Here is an 18,740-nt window from a genome sequence, read left to right on the forward strand (position 1 = left end):
AGATATTAAGAAGAGGTGGCAAGAATACACAGAAGAACTATACAGAAAAGATCTTCATGACCCAGATAACCACAATGGTGTGATCACTTACCTAGAGCCAGACATCCTGGAATGCTAAGTCAAGTGAACCCTAGGAATCATCACTGCGAACAATAGTGGAGGTCATGGAATTCCAGTTGAGCTATTTCAGATCCTGAAAAATGATGCTGTGAAAGTGCTGCACTCAATATGCCAGCACATTTGGAAAACTCAGCAGTGGCCACAGGACTGGAAGAGGTCAGTTTTCATTCCAATCCCAAAGAAAGGCAATGCCAAAGAATGTTCAAGCTACCACACAATTGCACTCATCTCTCACACTAGCAAAGCAATGCTCAAAATTCTCCAAGCCAGGCTTCAACAATACGTGAACCATGAAATTCCACATGTTCAAGCTGGATTTAGAAAAGGCAGAGGAGCCAGAGATCAAATTGCCAACATCCATTGGATCATCGAAAAAGCAAGAGAGTTCCAGAAAAACATCTATTTCTGCCTTGTTGACTACACCAAAGCCTTTGACTGTGGATCACAACAAACTGTGGAAAATTCTGAAAGAGATGGGAATACCAGACCACCTGACCCATCTCCTGAGAAATCTGTATGCAGGTCAAGAAGCAACAGTTAGAACTGGACATGGAACAACAGACTGGTTCCAAATAGGGAAAGGAGTACATCAAGGCTGTATATTGTCACCCTGCTTATTTAACTCATGTGCAGAGTACATCATGCGAAATGCCAGGCTGGAAGAAGCACAAGCTGGAATCAAGATTGCTGGGAGAAATATCAATAATCTCAGATATGCAGATACACCACCCTTATGGCAGAAAGAGAAGAACTAAAGAGCCTCTTGAAGAAAGTGAAAGAGTGTAAAAGTTGCCTTAAAACTCAATATTTAGAAAACTAAGATCATGGCATCCGGTCCCATCACTTCATGGCAAATAGATGGGGAAACAATGGAAACAGAGACTTTATTTTTTGGGCTCCAGAATCACTGCAGATGGTGATTGCAGCCATGAAATTAAAAGATGTTTGCTCCTTGGAGGAAAAGCTGTGACCAACCTAGACAGCATGTTAAAAAGCAGAGACATTACTTTGCCAACAAAGGTCTATCTAGTCAAGGCTATGGTTTTTCCAGTATTCAGGTATGGATGTGAGAGTTGGACTACAAAGAAAGCTGAGCACCAAAGAATTGATGCTTTTGAACTATGGTGTTGGAGAAGACTCTTGAGAGTCCCTTGGACTGTGAGGAGATCCAACCAGTCCATCCTAAAGGAAATCAGTCCTGAATATTCATTGGAAGGACTGGTGCTGAAGCTGAAACTCCAATACCTTGGCCATCTAATGTGAAGAACTGACTCATTGGGCAAGACCCTGATGCTGGCAAAGATTGAAGGCAGGAGGAGAAGGGGACAACAGAGGATGAGATGGTTGGATGACATCACTGACTCTATGGACATGACTTTGAGCAAGCTCTGGGAGTTGGTGATGGACAGGGAAGCCTGGCGTGCTTCAGTCCATGGGGTTACAAAGAGTCGGACACGACTGAGCGACTGAACTGAAATGACTGAATCTAGCCTGAGAGTGCATGTCATTAACTCTTATGTTGTTGTTTTCTCATGAAAGCCCATAATATAAAACTATTAAAATGGGCTTCTCAGCCTTACTTCTAGGGGACCTCTGAGGTGACCTTCAAGGGAGCTGAAGCCATAGGTTTTTCAGTTGTGGCACCGTTGACATTTTGAGCTGGATATTTATTTGTCCTGAGGTACTGGCTGTCCTGTGCATTGTAGTATTTTCAGCAGCATCTCTGGCCTCTACCGGCTAGAAGCCAAGTTGCACTGTCCCTCTCAAACCTAGTGGTGATAATCGGAAATATCTCAAGACATTGTCAAATGTCCCCTGGGGGCAAAATCACCCTTGGTTGAGAACCACTGATCTAGTACATCCCCTGGTGCCTTCTCCTTACAGGTGCAGAAATTGTGGCCCAAGGTCACTAACCAGGTCAATGGTGGAACTAGTACTAGAACTTGGGTCTCTGGTCCAGGAAGCAGGGGGAGGAAAAGAGGAAAGGAAATGACTCACTGAGTTTGTACAACTAGTAACTGGCAGTGTTGCAACTGGGAATCAGGATGCTTGGCTTCAGAGTCTGTATTCCGAGTTGCCTCTGGATATTGAGGAGATGAAGTTAAGAGTCAAGTAGTCAATAAAGCCTTGAATTTTATGTCAGATAATATCCTATGATGAGTACATAACTTTCACTTTTGCCTTTCTTCCTGAATTAATTCTCAACCTTTCCATATATATAAGGTTGTAAGAGCTTAGACCTAATAGATTTGGGGGGTGAAAAGGGAGGGAGGAATTATTAAAGCACTGCAGGTCTATAGGTCTGGCCTCACCCACTACCATTTCCTGTACACACTTATAAATGACAGTCTTCACATTCAGACATTACCCAGTACTTTGGTGATTTGGTAGAATTCTGCATACTGAGCATATATAGAGCTGGTTAATAACTATGGAAGTCTGACCTTTTCATTTATATGTCAGACAACTGTTTAAGCTTTTTGCCCTCTATTCCTCTGCTAAAGAGTTAAACTACCGCCTCCTCCTTCCTCTTTATCATACTCCTTTTCGTCTCCTCCTCCTCCTCTTTTTCCTTGCTTCTACTCCTTCCCCTTCTTCCCACCTTTTTCTAACCATTTTTGTTTTTAAGAGTAGAGATATTTTCTAAAATCTCAGATTGTTGTCTGGGCAGTGAGTGTCTTGACTGAAAGCATAAAGAAGTATCTGTTTGGGTTTTAAAATTTGAATGGAGGAACTGTCTTAATTGGGATTCCCTAATTTTCTTATTTCTAGTAGATTTTCTGGAACTTGAATATGGCAGAAACCTGAGGACTTACCTTGGCCTGCAGTAAGAAGTATAGACACTCAGTCTATGAATCCGTAAACTTTCTAAGATACTAAAGTTTGTAGATGTTACTTTTGCAGTAACCTGATATATTCAGATTGTCATGAGCTCAAGACATGTGAAGAACTGGTGGTAGGACTGTGATGCCTGCTCCCCAGTAACTCTAGTCCCCGTGCTTCGTATGCTTTGGGTGCTCTTTGTAGCACACTACAGGAAATGGGTGGCTGCTGGGGCTGTGTCAGAAGCTCTCTCTTAGTGAGCTGTCAGCTTAGAGATGGCACATGAATGTGAAAATCAAATAATCATTTAGGAGTTAAACAATATAACCTAACAAATGTCAATAGTATCAAAAGCCAGTATGTGATAGAATGCTAAATGAGTGGTATAGATGGCAAATCTTTAGGAATTTTGAAAGAAAGGATCACAGAAGACTTCTTGGAGGAGTTAGCCCTAGAGTGAGGCCTTAAATGCTGAGTGATTTGGGTAGGGGAAGGGAAGGGATGGTGGTTTGTATCCTTGGAACTTGACAGTAAGCAAGGCATAGCACTCACAACTTTGACCAGTCTAGCAACACTGTTGTTGAAAAGTTAGGCCGTGGTTGGGTTCTGGAAAGCTGCGAGTCAGGAGATGAGGACTTTGGTAAGTACTGTCCATTTAACCTTCCAGGCAGACTCAGGTGCTTATGTGTCTGTTCTTAGCCTTTCTTCTAATTATTCATTTGCATTACACTTGTAAAGCAGAGTTTCTCAGCCTTGGCATTTTTGACATTTTAGGCTGGATAAGTCTTGGTCGGGGGGCGGGGGCTATGCTGTTCATTTAGGTTGTTTAATAGCATCTCTGGCCTCTATTCACTCAGTGCCGGTAGTCCCTCCTTCCTGCCGTGTGACAATCAAAAATGTCACCGCTGAATGGCAAAATCACCCTGCATTGAGGGTGCAACTGTAATGTGTTTTTTTTTTTTTTTGACGTTCTTCTTTTTTTTATTTTATTTTATTTTTAAACTTTACATAATTGTATTAGTTTTGCCAAATATCAAAATGAATCTGCCACAGGTATACATGTGTTCCCCATCCTGAACCCTCCTCCCTCCTCCCTCCCCATACCATCCCTCTGGGTCGTCCCAGTGCACCAGCCCCAAGCATCCAGTATAGTGTATCGAACCTGGACTGGCAACTCGTTTCTTACATGATATTTTACATGTTTCAATGTCATTCTCTCAAATCTTCCCACCCTCTCCCTCTCCCACAGAGTCCATAAGACTGTTCTATACATCAGTGTCTCTTTTGCTGTCTTGTACACCGGGTTATTGTTACCATCTTTCTAAATTCCATATATATGCGTTAGTATACTGTATTTATGTTTTTCCTTCTGGCTTACTTCACTCTGTATAATAGGCTCCAGTTTCATCCACCTCATTAGAACTGATTCAAATGTATTCTTTTTAATGGCTGAGTAATACTCCATTGTGTATATGTACCATAGCTTTCTTATCCATTCATCTGCTGATGGACATCTAGGTTGCTTCCATGTCCTGGCTATTATAAACAGTGCTGCGATGAACATTGGGGTACACGTGTCTCTTTCCCTTCTGGTTTCCTCAGTGTGTATGCCCAGCAGTGGGATTGCTGGATCATAAGGCAGTTCTATTTCCAGTTTTTTAAGGAATCTCCACACTGTTCTCCATAGTGGCTGTACTAGTTTGCATTCCCACCAACAGTGTAAGAGGGTTCCCTTTTCTCCACACCCTCTCCAGCATTTATTATTTGTAGACTTTTGGATCGCAGCCATTCTGACTGGTGTGAAATGGTACCTCATAGTGGTTTTGATTTGCATTTCTCTGATAATGAGTGATGTTGAGAATCTTTTCATGTGTTTGTTAGCCATCTGTATGTCTTCTTTGGAGAAATGTCTATTTAGTTCTTTGGCCCATTTTTTGATTGGGTTGTTTATTTTTCTGGAGTTGAGCTGTAGGAGTTGCTTGTATATTTTTGAGATTAGTTGTTTGTCAGTTGCTTCATTTGCTATTATTTTCTCCCATTCTGAAGGCTGTCTTTTCGCCTTGCTAATAGTTTCCTTTGATGTGCAGAAGCTTTTAAGGTTAATTAGGTCCCATTTGTTTATTTTTGATTTTATTTCCAGTATTCTGGGAGGTGGGTCATAGAGGATCCTGCTGTGATGTATGTCAGAGAGTGTTTTGCCTATGTTCTCCTCTAGGAGTTTTATAGTTTCTGGTCTTACGTTTAGATCTTTAATCCATTTTGAGTTTATTTTTGTGTATGGTGTTAGAAAGTGGTCTAGTTTCATTCTTTTACAAGTGGTTGACCAGATTTCCCAGCACCACTTGTTAAAGAGATTGTCTTTAATCCATTGTATATTCTTGCCTCCTTTGTCAAAGATAAGGTGTCCATATGTGCGTGGATTTTTATCTATTAGCAACAACCAGGCAGTTTGGAATACAGTCTACAGATCATTGCTGAGCCATGAACCGTTGTTACCAGTCCATCATGAGAAAAATATCAAAATTGATAATAAGAATTTAGAAACTTTTTTTAGTAATTTAAAAATTATTACTTTTTTAAATCGTATTTTTACGAAAACATTGGTCTGCAATGGATTGAAAACTTAGAAGGAAAAAAAAAATAGGTCTTAGCATAGTTGGAAAAGCATTGCCCTACATCAGTATTTGCCAAATGAATGTAATTTTTGAATAAACAATCATAATGGGAAGTCATGGGGGAATTTTCAATAGGGGAACAAAGCAATTAAAGTTAGTGTCTTAGATAATTAATGTGATTATGCTGTATGAAAAGCATTGCTCTCGAGAGGAGGTGAAAGATGAGATAGTGAGAGACCAGAAGACCATAATTGTGCAGTTGTGTGGTACTAGAAACCTGGGTTAAGGTGGTGACAGTGGGAATGGAAAGGGAAGAAAAGATTGAAAACAGTTACAAAGATGAAATTGGCAGAATTTGGTCATTAGTTACTGTGGTAACAGAGCTAGAGGTGAGACTCAGGTCTCCGTGAGAAAATATTAGAAATAAGAAAATCAGGAGGACCTTGGGGGAGTAGAAAATAATCATTGCACATGTATTCATCACCATGAAAAAACCCCTGGAAGCTGAATTGAGGATGTGTGCGTACTAAGTCGCTTCAGTTGGGTCCAACTCTTTGCAACCCTGTGGACTGTAGCCTGGCAAGCTTGCTGTCCATGGAATTCTCCAGGCAGGAATACTGGAGTGGGTTGCCATGCTCTCCTCCAGATCTTCCCTGTGTCGATTCCCTCCAGGGATGGAACCTGCGTCTCTTACGTCTTCTGCATTAGCAGGCAGGTTCTTTACCACTAGCACCACCTGGGAAGCCAGGTGCAGTGGATTGAAAACTTACAAGAAAAAAAAACAAACTGGGTTTTAACATAGATAGTTTGAGAAGCATCGCCCTGCATAAATATTTGCTAAATGAATGTAATTTCAGTCCATTGAGGATACAGGGAAGTTGAGCTTCAGTCACTCTATGTACATTTAAGAACACACCATGGACCACTCTTTTTTGAAATAAACTCTTAACTTGGTTTCTCTCCCTCCAAGGATTTCTCATCTTCCTTTTTGCCTTTCTGGCTGTCCCTTCTCAGTCTCCTTTGTGTCCTTTGCAATAGAGTTCCCCTGGAGTCTGTCTTAGAGCTCTTTTCCTCATTCTGAAATTGTTCTCCCCTAAATTGGTCACATCCATTTCCATAGGTTCAATTAGTGTCTTTATGCCACTAACTCTCAAATATGCGTATTCCATTACAGTCTGAAATTAGAGCTCTGGACTTCTAGCATCATAACCTCTTGGCTATCTCATGGATATACAGTAAATGCACAATCAAACTCATTCATCTGCCCCCTCCATCCTCTCCCCTATACATACTTCTGTTTTATAGCACAGGCAATGCTCTGGCAGAGAATCTAGGCACCCTGTTTAACTTCACTCTTTCCCTCCCCTCCCATTTCCTGTCAGTACTGCCTTCTCCTCCTAATCTCAAATCTGTCCACTTCTCTCCATCTCCCCGCCACTGCCTTCCTTCAGGCCACCATTATCTCTTGCCTGAATTGCTCCCTAAGCCTTCAGCCTTGCCCTTCTCTAATCCATTCTCCACACTGTAACTGGAGCGATTTTTATAAAAAGGCAAGTCTGATCCTGTCACTTCACTGGTTAAAACTCTTTAGTAGCTCTCCTTAACTCCTTCCGTGGCTTACAAGCCTGATGTGGTCTGGCCCCTGCCAAACTTTCCCACCTCCTCTCTCAGCCTGTACCCCCCTCCCCCATGCTCTGGGTTCCAGCCAACTTGTGCTATTTTAGGCTCCACTAATTTGCCATGCTACTGTCTCTTACCTCAATATCCAAAGGTACTTTTTCACCATCTTTTAATCCAACCTTCTGTTCATCCTCCAGGCCTCAGCTTTGATCTCACTTTTTACAGAATGCTTTGACTTTAGTGTTCCTCCAAGGTGTTCTAGTAATTCCATGTTCTTCTATGCATTATTACCTTGTAGCATAATTGCTTATTACACCCTGGCGGGTAGGCCCTGCCATGCCCCTACCCCGCATAAGCATAAGATAAATTCAGGAAGGAAGAGACCTTCTTTATTTGGTTACTAGTGTATGTTCTGCTCCTGTGCTGGTGCCTGGCTCACAGTGTAAGTTTTTAGAAAGTGAATAAACACCAAGAACTTGATTAACTCAGTTGTAGACCACTTAGTTAGATCCAAATCCTGCCCTGAAGATGCTTATGGTGTATGTGGGACTAACACAGCATACCCAGAGTAGTATTGTGTAAAGTATAAGGTACATTGTGAACCAAATTAGCAAAGTAGATAGTATGAAGAAGCAGCAGATGCCCTGATGAATGCCTTGTCTTTAAAATGTTATTAAATCTATGTTGATCCTTTTAGATTCCTTCTTAATCTAGGAAAGACCTCTTGTATTGTTCCTAAATGGAACTGGACTACAAAAATAAGAAGGGGGAAGGTATTTTACTTAGGTATTTATACACGTATGTATTTTTGACTGGCTCTACACTTTTTCTCTTTAAATAGAATCATACACTGGTCATTGTGATCAATGTCATACTGGTCATATTGTGACATTTTTCTTTATTAAAGAGTGTATTGAACAGACTTCTGGACTATGTGGGAGAAGGCGAGGGTGGGATGATTTGATAGAAGAGCAATTGAAACATGTATATTATCATATGTAAAATAGATGACCAGTGCAAGTTTGATGCATGAAGCAGGGCACTCAAAACTGGTGCTCTGGGACAGCCCAGAGGGATGGGGTGGGGAGGAAGGTGAAGGGGGAGTTCAGGATGGGGGGACACATGTGCACCTGTGGCTGATTCATGTTAATGTATGGCAGAATCCACCACAATATTGTAAAGTAGTTATCCTCCAAAAAATAAAGGGTTGAGTTCAGTTCAGTTACTCAGTCGTGTCCGACTCTTTGCAACCCCATGGACTGCAGCATGCCAGGCTTCCCTGTCCATCACCAACTCTCAGAGTTTACTCAGATTCATGTCCATTGAGTCGGTGATGCCATCCAACCATCTCATCCTCTGTCGTCCCCTTCTCCTCTTGCTTTCAATCTTTCCCAGCATCAGGGTCTTTTCAAATGAATCAGCTCTTCCCATCAGGTGGCTAAAGTATTGGAGTTTCAGCTTCAGCATCAGTCCTTCCAATTAATATTCAGGACTGATTTCCTTTAGGATGGACTGGTTGGATCTCCTTGCAGTCCAAGGGACTCTCAAGAGTCTTCTCCAGTACCACAGTTCAAAAGCATCAATTCTTCGGCACTCAGCTTTCTTTGTAGTCCAACTCTCACATCCATACATGACCACTGGAAAAACCATAGCCTTGACTAGATGGACCTTTGTTGGCAAAGTAATGTCTCTGCTTTTTAAAATGCTGTGTAGGTTGGTCATAACTTTTCTTCCAAGCAGTAAGTGTCTTTTTATTTCATGGCTGCAATCACCATCTGCCGTGATTTTGGAGCCCCCCACAATAAAGTCTCTCACTGTTTCCACTGTTACCCCATCTATTTGCCATGAAGTGATGGGACCAGATGCCATGATCTTTGTTTTCTGAATGTTGAACTTTAAGCCAACTTTTTCGCTCTCCTCTTTTACTTTCATCAAGAGGCTCTTTAGTTCCTCTTCACTTTCTGCCATAAGGGTGGTGCTATCTGCATATCTGAGGTTATTGATATTTTTCCCAGCAATCTTGATTCCAGCTTGTGCTTCTTCCAGCCCAGCGTTTCTCATGATGAACTCTGCATAGAAGTTAAATAAGCAGGGTGACGATATACAGCCTTGACGTACTCCTTTTGCTATTTGGAACCAGTCTGTTGTTCCATGTCCAGTTCTAACTGTTGCTTCCTGACCTGCATACAAATTTCTCAAGAGGCAGGTCAGGTGGTCTGGTATTTCTGTCTCTTTCAGAATTTTCCACAGTTAAAATAAAGGGTACTTTCATTAAAAAAAAAAAAAAAGAGAGTGTATCATGGGCTTTTTCCCAAGAAAGAACACATATAATGACTTTTAAAAAAAATATGAATCATATTAGCAAAACTATATCAAGATAAGCTTGTACTGGTAAATTAGCATCTCTTCCTCAGCAGTAAGAAGGCTTTTTGGGCACACCAACAGGCCTGGCTTTGACATCACCACCTATCACTTGTATCCCCCAGGGCATCTTAGTACTTCAGGGCCCTGGGCCCTGAACTTTCTGAGTTTTGGTATCCTCACCTGCAAAATTACTTACTTTGTAAGTTCATTGTCAGTAGAGCATTAATGTGTAAAAATTTCCTAGCATAGTACCTTGCTTACTGTGAAACATTACATAATGGTGGTTGGTATGATTATATTGCCAAAAAGTGCTGTTATAAAAGACAAAAATCTTTAATCTATTCCCTTTAATCAAATGTTTAGGTATATCTCCTTATCTTAAACTTTTGTTGCTGTTCAAAACAGTTTACGCCTGAGATTATCCTCTTGATATTTTGTAATTATACATTTTGAACAGTGTTTGTTGATAAGGTAGTCAAGGGACACCTGGAAATATGTTTTCTTTGTTTATGAACTCATACTTTGGCTGATCTCTATTTACTTTTTATCACATTCCATCAGAAAAGAGCTGATAAATGCTCTCTCACTTCCTTATATAAATCTTGTCAGTTTCTTCTTCTATGTAGTATACTGACTTAGAAAAACAACAACCATCTTGAAAGACACTATAGAGAACAGGATGTTGTAGGAAGGGAAGTGGAAGAAAAAATTAACTATAATGTTAGCAAAAAACTGCCCAGAACATAACACATTACTGTTCAGAAGAGGAAGAGGAAGAGCCTTGATACTTCTACCATGATTCAAACAAGGCTTTTCTCTGAGGTCCATATGATTTGTTATCTTGAGTAATCTACCTTTGATATTATGTTCATAATTAAAAAAAAAAAAACCTGCCAGCAACTAGGGTTTTACATTTACTTTTTAAATAATTAACATAGTGTTCTTTCAGGTTTCTTAAAGAAATTACCGTAGACGACAGTAAATCCCTTCCACGTACCATTTTACTAATAGTGTTAAACTTTGACATTGAAAGCCATTGTATTTAATGAATCTTTTACTTCAGAGATTTATTTGTGACTTTGAATACTTCACTAATACCTCTGGTCTTAATACAGTATCTTTTCTCTAAGCAAGTAATAGTTTGAGTTCTGTTCTTATTCCAGAGTGACTGAAAACTGATATATAAAGGTGCACACATCTGTAGCTTAAACTTCTGAATTATTTATACATACATTTACTCAGATTTACCCACAATGATACAGTTTTTTAGAAGTACTTTGATTTTTGAAAATCTACCTAGAATCCTGTAATGAGGGAGAAAACTTAGCAAGACTTACGAGTCTTTTGATAATGAATGGTTACTAGAGGATAAACCTATAATTAGTATGCTGCTAATCCACACACATTATATATATTCAGTCACATCTCACATATACGTAGGAGAATTACCCAAATTGCAGATTGTTAATGCATTCCAAAGACATTTCCATAGTGACCCACAACTACTACTTTTTTGCCTGACACTTTTCTTCTTTTACTGCACTTCTCTTTCTACAAAACTTCTCTTTATTGGTTCTTCTTGCTTTCCTGTATGCTACTTGGTTGCTTTGACTTCCTCTCGTAACTGTTCAGTTAGGCAACCAACTGAGGCTGTGAAGAGCTTAGAAAAAGGGAGAAAGGAAGACCACTTTATAATGTTATAAATTCTCTGTAGTCTGATCTTTCTTTATCTGGCTATGGAAGGCTGACCATATGTCATACTAAATGACATAGAACTCAGCTCTTCAAAGTTCATATTCATGTTATATGCAGTTGTGGCTCCAGGGGAGACACTGTAACATAAAGAAAGATGATAGTTTATTCAGTTCAGTTCAGTTCAGTCGCTCAGTCGTGTCCGACTCTTTGCAACCCCATGAACTGCAGCACCCCAGGCCTCCCTGTCCATCACCAACTCCCGGAGTTCACTCAAACTCACGTCTATCAAGTCGGTGATGCCATCCAGCCATCTCATTCTCTGTCGTCCCCTTCTCCTCCTGCCCCCAATCCCTCCCAGCATCGGAGTCTTTTCCAATGAGTCAACTGTTCGCATGAGGTGGCCAAAGTACTGGAGTTTCAGCTTTAGCATCATTCCTTCCAAAGAACACCCAGGACTGAGCTCCTTTAGAATGGACTGGTTGGATCTCCTTGCAGTCCAAGGGACTCTCAAGAGTCTTCTCCAACACCACAGTTCAAAAGCATCAATTTTTCGGGACTCAGCCTTCTTCACAGTCCAACTCTCACATCCACACAGGGCTATTGGAAAAACTATAGCCTTGACTAGACGGACCTATGGTGGCAAAGTAATATCTCTGCTTTTGAATATGCTATCTAGGTTGGTCATAACTTTCCTTCCAAGGAGTAAGCATCTTTTATTTCATGGCTGCAATCACCATCTGCAGTGATTTTGGAGCTCAAAAAAACAGTTTCCCCATCTGTTTCCCATGAAATGATGGGACCAGATGCCATGATCTTCGTTTTCTGAATGTTGAACTTTAAGCCAACTTTTTCACTCTCCTCTTTCACCTTCATCAAGAGGCTTTTTAGTTCCTTTTCACTTTCTGCCATAAGGGTGGTGTCATCTGCATATCTGAGGTTATTGATATTTCTCCCAGCAATCTTGACTCCAGCTTGTGCTTCTTCTAGCCCAGCGTTTCTCATGATGTACTCTGCATAGAAGTTAAATAAGCAAGGTGACAATATACAGCCATGACGCACTCCTTTTGCTATTTGGAACCAGTCTGTTGTTCCATGTCCAGTTCTAACTGTTGCTTCCTGACCTGCAGATAGGTTTCTCAAGAGGCACGTCAGGTGGTCTGGTATTCCCATCTCTTTCAGAATTTTCCAGTTTATTGTGATCCACACAGTCAAAGGCTTTGGCATAGTCAGTAAAGCAGAAATAGATGTTTTTCTGGAACTCTCTTCCTTTTTCCATGATCCAGTGGATGTTGGCCATTTGATCTCTGGTTTTCTGCCTTTTCTAAAACCAGCTTGAACATCAGGAAGTTCACGGTTCACATATTGCTGAAGCCTGGCTTGGAGAATTTTGAGCATTACTTTATTAGTGTGTGACATGAGTGCAGTTGTACAGTACTTTGAGCATTCTTTGGCATTGCCTTTCTTTGGCATTGGAATGAAAACTGACCTCTTCCAGTCCTGTGGCCACTGCTGAGTTTTCCAAATTTGCTGGCATATTGAGTGCAGCACTTTCACAGCATCATCTTTCAGGATTTGAAAGAGCTCAACTGGAATTCCATCACCTCCACTAGCTTTGTTCGTAGTGATACTTCCTAAGGCCCACTTGACTTCACATTCCAGGATGTCTGGCTCTAGGTGAGTGATCACACCATCGTGATTATCTTGGTCATGAAGATCTTTATAGTTTATTGCCACAGTCAAAAGATTGGATTCTTTTCTCCATTTTGTTTAAAAATGAATTTTTTAAAAATCAAACTGTTTGAACTTGAGTGATTCTGTTTTTAGCAACTTGTCTAAGAATTTGAAGGAAAAGATCATTTAGGATAGACAAACAGAATGAAAGATATTATTTACATGCAGTACTTTAATTATTCAGTCCTTTCTCAGTTTCTTCATCTCTTGCTCTTAGACCCTTTGCTTTCTTCTCTTAGTTGCCACTGTCAAGGTATGAAATTTTCTTGAAAGGATTGTCACCCATTTTGCATTGTTTAATACTTCTATGAGATAATTAAAAGAATATAGTATATCTGTAGATATATTAGATTTTAAAATGTTAAGATAGCTATATTTTGAATCAGAATTAGACGATGTTAGAAATTATCTAGTCTGACATTTCTCAAATTTACTTAAATTTACTTAACAAACATACTTACATAATGATATAACTGTTAATGTTTCAAGGAACACAAGTTTGAGAAAAGCTTATTTAAAAACTTGTGTCATTCTGATTTCATAGATGAGGACACTGGGGCCCCAGGAGGGTGAACAGTTTATTTAACCTAGACTCACAGGAGGGGCGAGGATGTAGGTAGCCTTGCCCCGTAGGGCAGGAGCATGTGTAGCACCTGCTCCCAGCCTGGTGCTCTTTAGACCTCTTGATTCGGCATTTTAAATAAGTTGGCTTATTATTGGGGTTTTTTGTTCTTTATTTCACAACTTGAATGTGAAGCCACACTCCCCATTCGCTAGACTAAGCTTCCCTATTTGCTGGAGACTGGTTTCCTTCTATCAAAGCATCTAGACCACTTTTACTGGATGTAGTATATGACTGTATCTGCAGATGCTTTCACCATCTCTCATTAGAATTCTTACTGAAATGAATTCTTGAAATGTTCAAAACTTTCTTACATTGTTAAACATTTTTTCCCCCACCCCACAAATGGTTCTTTCTTCCAGTTACCTTTTTTTCTAGGTCCTTAGGGTCATGTTTTCTCCCATTTTTCCTTTGCTTTGCATGGTTTTTGATTTTTTTTATCAATTAGCCAAAAAGTTCATTTGAGTTTTGCCATAAAATAGTACAGAAAAACCCTAAGGAATATTTGGCTAACCCAGTACTTTTTATTATTTTTATTTTTTCTACTTTTTAAATACAATTTTTAAAGGTTACTTTCCATTTACAGTTACTACAAAATATTGACTATATTCCTCATGTTGTAGAGTACACCCTTGAGCCTATTTTATACCCAGCAATTTGTATCTCCCATTCCCCCATTCCTATATTTCCCATCCCTCCCTCCCTATTGGTAACAACTAGTTTGTTCTCTATATTTATGAATCTGCTTCTTTTTTGTTATATTCATATATATAGTTGTATTTTTTAGATTCCATCTGTAAGTGATGTCATGCAGTATTTGTCTTTCTCAGTCTGGTTTCACTTAGCATGATGCCCTCCAAGTCCATTCATGTTGCCTCAGATGGCAAGATTTTGTTCTTTTTTATGGCTGAGTAGCATTCCATTGTGAGTGTGTATCTTTTCAAATTAGTGTTTTCATTTTTTTTTCAGATGTATACCCAGGAGTGGAGTTGTTGTCAGGTCATATGGTAGTTCTACTTTTAGTTTTTTTTGAGAAACCAGCATATTGTTAACAGTGTTCAAGGGTTCCCTTTTCTTCACATCCTTGCCAACATTTTATTTGTGTTCTTTTTGATGATAGTTGTTCTGACAGATGTGAGGTGATATCTGTTTATGGTTCTGATATGCATTTCTCTGATGCATTGTTGAGCATCTTTTCATGTGCCTGTTGGCCATCTGCATTTCCTCTTTGGAAAAATGTCCATTCAGTTCTTCTGCCCATTTTTCAACTGGGTTGTTTGTTTTTCTTGATGTTGAGTTATATAAGCTGTTTGTATACGTTGGATGTGTGTGTTTAGTCACTCAGTCGTGTCTGACTCTTTGCGACACCATGGATTGTAGTCCATCGGGCTCCTCTGTCCATGGGATTCTCCAGGCAAAAATACTGGAGTGGATTGCCATGCCCTCCTCCAGGGGATCTTCCTGACCCAAGGTTCAAACCTGGGTCTCCTGTGTCTCCTGCATTGGTAGGCGGGTTCTTTACCACAAGCACCACCTGGGACTATATATGTTGGATATTAATCCCTTATTGGCCATATCATTTGTACTTTGCATGCATTTTTTAATTGATTTTTTTTTTAGAGCAGTTTTAGGCTCCTAGGAAAATTGAGGGGAAGGTACAGAGATTTCCTGTGTACTGCCTGTTCCCACACGTGCACAGCCTTCCCCACTGTCACCATCCTCCACCAGAGTGTTACCGTTGTCACAGTTACTGGACCGACTTTGACACATCACTATCACACAGGTCCCGAGTTCACATTACATTTTACTCTTGGTGTTGTATGTTCTCTGAGTCTGAACAAATGTATTGATATAGTGATGTGTATCCATCATTATGGCATCATACAGAGTATTTTCACTGCCCTAAAAATATTCTGTCACCCTCTTCCCTGGCAACCACTGATCTTTCTACTGACTGCATAGATTTGTCTTTTTCAGAATGCCATATAGTAGCTTTTTCTGATTAGTAATATGCATTTATGCATTCTCCATGTCTTTTTGTCACTTGATACACCTCATTTCTTTTTAGTCCTGAATAATATTCCATGGTCTGGATGTTCCACAGTTTGTTTATGCGTCACCTACTGAAGGACATCGTGGTTGGTTCCAAGTTTTGCAGTTATGAATAAAGCTCCTGTAAACATCCATGTGCATGTTTTAGTTTAGACATAAGTTTTCAACACCTTTGGGTAAATACCAAGGAGTGTGATTGCTGGATCAAATGGAAAGAGTAGGTTTGTAAGAAGCCATCATACTGTTTTCCAAAGTGCCCAAACTATTTTGCTTTCCCACCAGCAATGAATGAGAATTCCAGTGCTCCACATCCTTACCAGTGTTTGGCGTTGTCAGTCTCTGGGCTTTGGCCATTCTAATAGCTATGTAGTGATATCTCACTGTTCTAATTTGCATTTCTCTGATGACATATTATGTAGAGCATCTTTTCATATGCTTATTTGCCATCTGTTTATCTTATTTGGTAAAATGTCTGTTAAGGTCTGTGGCCCATTTTTTAATTGGGCTGTTTTCTTATTGTTGAGGTTTAAGAGTTCTTTGTGTATTTTGGATAATAATGCTTTATCAGATGTGTCATTTGCAAATATTTTCTCCCATTCTGTAGCTTTCGTTCTCATCCTCTTGACATTGTCTTTAACAGAGCAGAAGTTTTTAATTTTCATGAAGTCCAGCTTATCAATTCTTTCTCTCATGGATCATGCCTTTGGTATTGTATCTAAAAAGTAACTGCCATACCATAAGTCATGTAGGTTTTTTTCTGTGTTATCTTCTAGGAGTTTTACAGTTTTGTATTTTACATTTAGGTCTGTAATTGATTTTGCATTAATTTTTGTGAAGAGTGTGAAGTCTGTGCCTAGATCAGGTTTGTTGTTGTTGTTTTGGTTTTTTTTGCATGTTGATGTCCATGAATTCTGGCACCATTTTTTGAAAAGACAGTGTTTGCTCTACTGTGTTGCCTTTGATTTTTGTCAGAGATCAGTTGGCTGTATTCATGTGTGCATGCATTTTCTCAAATCCATTATTGACTACTCTTAATTTTGTTTCTGCTTTTTTTTTTTTTTTGAGGGGGGGGAGTGGATCATTCCTCTTATCTTTTTCATACTTTCAGTAAATTACACATGAATTACAGCAGTAGCCTCTTTATCATCTTCCTAGCCTTCCATCTCCTTCTTTGTTCCCATCCTAGAATATTTATTTCAAATATTATTGCAAAACTAGCTGGTTCTACCAGAGAATATCAAAGGAATGATAGAATCTCAGCATTGCAAGGGATCTTAAAAGTAATTTAATTTACATACTTGTCTTTTGTTTAAATTTTCTATTTCTGCTGAGGAACTTCTGCCAAGTTCCTTAAGCTTGAATTCCTTCAGTGACAGGAAACTCATTCTCTCTGAACACTGCCTTCCATTGATTGGGTCAACTATTGATTTTTTGGACAACCATTGATTGAGTCTTCCTTAACTTAAGGTGAAACATAGGTTCTCATAGCTTCTGCTGCCAGCTGTAGTTCACCCCCTAAGACTATACAGAAAAGGGTTCCCTGCTTCCCCCTGAAAGCCCTTTAGGTGTGTGAAGAAAGCTGTTCTGTCCAGACATAAACTCTCCTTGCATTTATGTTTTCCCTGAGCTAAAACTCCCAGCTTGATTCGTTCTTCTAGAAAATCTCTTTATAACCTGATTTTTAGCCCTCTGCCATTCTATTCTCATTTCTCTGAACTTTAGTATCTGTTCATATTTGCATTGTGAAACTCAGCAGTCAGTGGAATACTTGGAGCACTGCAGGCATGGCCCGCGTTAGACAGTAGGCAAGAACTGTCCGTCCTGTGTTCACAGCTTCAGTCTTCTTTTAATGCGGGCTGAAATTGGGTTATATTTTTGACATCCACATTCTATCTTGATTAATACCGAATTTACCTTTTTTTTTTTAGAGTTATTTATTTATTTTTGGCTGAATGAGCTTTTCTCTTTTTTTTTAAATATAAGTTTACTTATTTCAATTGGAGGCTAAATACTTTACAATATTGTATTGGTTTTGCCATACATCGACATGAATCCGCCATGGGTGAATTTACTTTTAAGTAAATCTCTCCCACTGTGTCATCTCCCATAAGCCTATATCTCCCCTAGCTGTACTCAAGTATAGAAATCTTACATTTATTCTTTTTTATTTTTAATTTTTGGCCAAGCCACATTGCATTTGGGATCTTAGTTCCCTGACTAAGAACTGAACCCAGGCCTGCTGCCGTGGGAACACAGAGTCTTAACCAGTGGACCTCTAGGGAAGTCCCTTACATTTATTCTTGATAACTTTTATCCTGTTAGAATAGCTCTTTGCTCTTCTATATCTGCAACTTGTCAAGGAATTTAAAAAAAAAGGTATTCTTATTAGCTTATGATTTAATTGAAGTAAATGTTATAGAACATTTACACTAAATAAAAACCTAAGAGCTCTTAGAAAGCAGCTTAATGTAGTGTCAGTTATAACTATGAATGATGTTTCTCAAAGTGTCTGTGGCTCGCATTAAAATCACCTAGAGAGTGCTTGTTTTATAACTTCCCCAGCTCCACTCTAAACTTAATGAATTCAAATTTCTAGGATTAGTGCTTGGAAATCTGAGTTTTTAGATGCAGAGGAGGTTGGTGCATGTTAAAGTTTGACCGCTGCTACCATTGTAAGTATTAAAGAATAGAGCCCAAAGATGTGGTCAGAGCTTAGTAGTGTTAACAGAATTAGATGTGATCAGTCAGGTGGCATGCATTAAGGAGGTGACTTCTGAGAAACAGAAGAACATGAACTGATACAATAGAAGGTCCAGGTATAAGTGAAGAAAGAATAAGCTGTCTGCTAGAGAAAACAAGGTATTTGCTAGTCAGAAGCAGAGGCCATATAGAACAGCAAGTAGAGTGGGTTTAAAACAGAAGGACAGAGGGAAAAAAAAGAAGACAGGAGAAGCTGTAAAATTCTGAAACTAGTAAAGATACGTGCTGCCAGATGGCAGCAAGGCAGGACCTGCTATATAGTAGAAGCATGATTTTTGTCATCAAGAATTTGTGAAATACCAGGCCACTCCCTCTGAGGGAGTATAAAAGGTGGAGGT

At 39.5% G+C, this 18,740-nt stretch overlaps 1 protein-coding gene across 5 annotated transcripts in view; it reads left to right on the forward strand.

Annotated features, from left to right (window-relative positions):
• Window positions 1–18,740, forward strand: part of NSF (N-ethylmaleimide sensitive factor, vesicle fusing ATPase) — a 150,319-nt gene that overhangs the window by 44,409 nt on the left and 87,170 nt on the right. The window lies entirely within an intron of this gene.

This window comes from Bos grunniens, chromosome 19, assembly GCF_055505025.1.
Source record: "Bos grunniens cultivar Pamir isolate PY7600 chromosome 19, Bosgru_T2T1.0, whole genome shotgun sequence".
Taxonomy (NCBI): Eukaryota; Metazoa; Chordata; class Mammalia; order Artiodactyla; family Bovidae; genus Bos; species Bos grunniens.